We start from the raw sequence: 5000 nt of genomic DNA, 5'->3' as shown, positions 1-5000 counted from the left end.
ATGACCAAAACAAGCCATATTTATTCACAAAGTGTTTATTCGGATGTCAGACCAATGTTGAAACAAACCGATACAAGAACAGAGCATCTCAAACTGATATTAAAGCATTTCAAAACAGCTATATCAGCCTGGATTCGAACCAACAATCCCTGCATGGAAGTCAGGAACCCTAACCACTCCACTATTTCACTTGAGGATTCCATCTTACAAAGTGGGGTTTCATACCTCGATTTGCTCAACTGTTCTTTGCTGAAGCTATTCCAGTGCAATACAAAAAAAATGACCACTAGGTGTCACTGTAGAGTGGGTTTCGAAACGTTTCGAAGCTTCGACACATTTGCTTTAACTGTTTCAGTGTTTCACAAAGCCTCGCTTTGCCCACCACTAGTAAATACTGTTGATTTAAAATCATTCATTCATTCTCCTTTGGCTTAGTCTCTATTTCGGAGGTCACCACAGCGGAATGAACCGCCAATTTATCCAGCATATGTTTTACACAGCGGATGCCCTTCCAGCTGCAACCCAGTACTGGGAAACATCCATACACACTTATTCACACACACTTACTCATACACTACGGCCAAATTAGTTCATCCGATTGACCTACAGCGCATGTGTTTGGACTGTGGGGGAAACCGGAGCAAACCCACGCCAACACGTGGAGAACATGCAAACTCCATACAGAAATGCCAACTGACCCAGCCGGGGACTCAAATCAGCCACCTTCTTGCTGTGAGGCCACAGTGCTAACCACTGAGCCACCCCGTCACCTGTGTATTATATAAAGTTGCAGTAAATTATGTATATATTGATATTGGCGTTTCATAGTGTTTTTGGAAGAGTATGTCAGCACTGCCCTTTTTTGTTGTACGAAATAAAGAAACACACACATATTTCTAGTACAAATGGCACCATTGATGAATGACCCAGATTTCAGGAGGTGAGTTTGCGAAGCATTCATTCTCCCGCAGTGACAAAAGGTGAACAAATGCAGCGTAATGAGCAGAATCACGACAAATAGGCCTGCGATAAAATCACCATATTTACATGTTTACATGCATAAGTGGTCATTTATTATTTTCAGTCGGTCCTTTTCTTTATTTCAGAATCCACAGGTACAGCTGAAGCCAGAATTATTCACCCTCATATTTGTTTCTTCTTCAAATATTTCCCAAATGATGTTTAACAGATTCAGGATTTTATTTTACAGTATTTCCTATATTTTTTCTTCTGGAGAAAGTATGATTTGTTTTATTTCGGCTAGAATAAAAGCAGTTTAACACCATTTTAAGCTCAAAATTATTAGCCCCTTAAGCTATATTTGATAGTTCAGATGCAAAAGCCGCTAAACGACACTTCCGCCAAAAATGAGATAATGGCATTGAGTGAATTCTTCAGGCATGTAGTACACCATCAACAAATAGATTTGCGTTAAATCATCTAAATCCCAGCGCATTCAGAAATAACAGTTTGTATGCGAAAGCCGCTAAACGCCACTTGCCTTTGACAGCAAAAGCCGCTATATCCTGTGAACCAATCAGATGTCACGAATCGAATCATCGAAGTTTTCACTGTAGCAGCGCGCTGATTCTCCGGCTTTATGAGGAGAGCGTTTTATTCTGCTTCCGATTTCGATTTTAAAAGATGGAGTTTGATGAACTGGATGAGCCTGTCCGACTGTCAGTGAATGGCAAATCTAACCTCAAAACTCTGTGCATTATAAGAAAAAGAAAACACACTGTACAGTTGGAAGTGTAATATGCATAAATAACGTGCTTTTACGCGGCGACGCTACTTTGAATCAAGGTTATAATAGTTAACGAAAACGAACGAAAAGACAAAAACTAAAATGTAAAATAATTGTCGTTAACTGAAATAAAAATAAAAACGAGAGTTTTTCAAAAAACTAGAACTAACTGAAACTGTATTGTGTTACATAACAAGACACTAATAATAATAATAACAATAATAATAACAATACACTAGTAATCAGCTTAAAGTGACATTAAAAAGCTTAACTAGGTTAATTAGGATAAAGTTAGGGTAATTAGGTAAGTCAATATATATATATATATATATATATGTGTGTGTGTGTGTGTGTGTGTGTGTGTGTGTGTGTGTGTGTGTGTGTGTGTATATACACACACACACACACACACACACACACACACACACACACACATACATATATATATATATATGACTTACCTAATTACCCTAACTTTACCCTAATTAACCTAGTTAAGCCTTTTAATGTCACTTTAAGCTGTATAGAAGTGTCTTGAGAAATATCTAGTCAAATATTCTTTACTGTCATCATGGCAAAGATCAAATAAATTTTAGGCATGGATATTATTAGAAATGAGTTATTAAAACTATTATGATTAGAAATGTGTTGAAAAAAAATCTTCTCTCCGTTAAACAGAAATTGGGGAATAAAATATACAGGAGGTCTAATAATTCTGACTTCAGCTGTTTGAGTTAGTACATAGTGAAGTATATGCGTTTAAGTGTGTGTGTGTGTGTGTGTGTGACCTGGTTTGCAGTGGCAGATGAATCCGCAGGGCTCACCATGGGATTCAGCTGATTGTGAAGCTCATGGGATGCATCGTGTGTGTGTGTGTGTGTGTGTGTGTGTGTGTGTGTGTGTGTGTGTGTGTGTGTGCGTGTGTGAGATAAAGCAAAAGCCCCTTTCCAACATCAACAAGAGCTTATATGCACAAACTTCTGAATCCTGCGCTCAAGATAAATGTCACACTCACCTGAGAGAACTGACAGTGTCCAGAAGGAGAGCATTGAGAGAAAACAAAATAATGTCATTCACATCAGTGCAGACCGGGCTCAGTGTTAAAAACAACTTACCTACCATCTCTGCATTAACTAATACTGAATTAATATATTATTTACTCATTTCCTTTGGCTTAGCCTCTATTTCAGAGCTCGCCACAGTGGAATGAACCGTCAACTTATCCAGCATTGAGGGTTTTACGCAGCAGATGCCCTTCCAGCTGCAACCCAGTACTGGGAAACACCCATACACACATTATACACTACGGCCAATTTAGTTCATCCAATTCACCTATAGCGCATGTGTTTGGACTATGGGGAGTGGGACTGATGTAGCTAATGGTGTTATGTGAGAGTATAATTGTTGTTGTTTTGAGATTGTGAGCAGAGCAGCCTACGAACTCTACCAGAGTGTTGAAGCTGGCTTCTGCTGACGACACTGCAAACTATCTTCAGTAAACTTTCTCTTTAATTGAATCTCTGATGCTGGCTCTTCTTCATTTGATAGGCCACTCATTTCTGGGTTAAAACAGTTGTTTCCCCTACAATATGTGTTGCAAATCCTCAATGCAAACACATTAAAAAACGAGCTGCATTTTCTCACAATGCAAACAATTTAAGAAAACACTTGCATTTTCTCACAACACATGCAAATCCGCTTGTTAAGTGTGATGTCACATGATGTGGCTTCCGGGTCTAAGTGCTCAATCAAACTGTATAGGGAGACTCAACAAATGGTAATAAAAACAATTATAAAATGATGCCACAGCCATATCACCCTGCAGCCCAAGACCGGGTACTCACTGAAGCCAAGCAGGGCTGAGCTCGGTCAGTACCTGGATGGGAGACCACATGGGAAAGCTAGGTTGCTGTTGGAAGTGGTGTTAGAGAGACCAGCAGGGGGTGCTCAACCTGTGGTCTGTGTAAGTACTAATGCCCAGTATAGTGAAGGGGACACTATACTGTCAGTGAGCACTGTCTCTCAGATGAGATGTTAAACCGAGGTCTTGACTCTCTGTGGTCATTAAAATCCCATGGCACTTCTAATAGAGTAGGGGTGTAACCCCGGAGTCCTGGCCAAATTCCTTACCCATCATGGCCTTATTATCCCAATCCACTGAATTGGCTCTATCACTGTCTCTCCACTCCACCTATAGCTGGTGTGTGGTAAGCGCACTGGCATCGTTGTCCTGTGGCTGCTGTCATACAGTGGATGCTGCACACTGGTGGTGGTGTTGAGAGACCCTTCTTATTATTGTGAAGTGCTTTGAGTGTATGGCCTTACACCATAAATGCGCTATATAAATACACATTACATTACATTACTACTTTGGAAAATCCCCATCACTATATATATATCCATGCCAAATATCCGATGGCCAGGAAGTGATTTAGTCCAGAGTCCAGAGACTGTCATGTACACCATGATTTTATATGAAATTCACTTTAATATGACTGAAACGTGGTCATAAACGAATATCTTATCAATTCAAATGTGTAGCGGCTTCAACCCAGAAACAGGATTTCATATCTCACGACTTAACAAGCGGATAGCACAGAACCCAACGCAAATGTTTCAAGGGGACCCAAAAACGTGACAGTCCCAGCAATTTAGGTTATGGTTATTTAGGCTAATAACATACAAAAGACAAGGGAATGGTGTAATCAGAATAATCAAATCTTTTCTTAATTTTTGTAATTGCACGAGTGTTTTTTTTTTAACTGCAGCACGTTAAGCTCTCTCGGCCACCGCACCTATTGGATTCTGTGTAACGATGACAGATTCAGACAAAAGTGAAACTGAAGCAGAATTGAGAGTGAATATGAGAACAAACATACACTCCCTGACAAAAGTGTTGTCGCCTATCCAAGTTTTAGGAACAGCAAATAATAACCTGACTTCAGGTTGATCATTTGGTATCAGAAGTGGCTTATATGAAAGACAAAGGCCTTCAGATTACGCTTATTTGACCACAATAAAATATGATCAGGCCTTGATTATTAATTATTTAATTAGGACAGTAAGGTCTGACTTTGCTTAGACAAAAGTCTCGTCACTGAACCTTCAATAATGTCCAGTATAGAATATGTGGTCATGCTGCAGTGGAAACAGAATGAATATTGTGTCTGACTCCATCATGAGCTTGGAGGACTGCATCCATACATCTCTGCAATGACTCAAATCACTGATTAATAAAGTCATCTGGAATGGC

At 39.6% G+C, this 5000-nt stretch overlaps 1 protein-coding gene across 1 annotated transcript in view; it reads right to left on the bottom strand.

Annotated features, from left to right (window-relative positions):
- The window catches only part of LOC130238782 (homer protein homolog 3), a 34008-nt gene that overhangs the window by 27874 nt on the left and 1134 nt on the right, over positions 1–5000 (bottom strand). The gene's annotated exons all lie outside the window — the stretch shown is intronic.

This window comes from Danio aesculapii, chromosome 2, assembly GCF_903798145.1.
Source record: "Danio aesculapii chromosome 2, fDanAes4.1, whole genome shotgun sequence".
NCBI lineage: Eukaryota > Metazoa > Chordata > Actinopteri > Cypriniformes > Danionidae > Danio > Danio aesculapii.
This window is presented reverse-complemented; position numbering and strand designations above follow the sequence as displayed.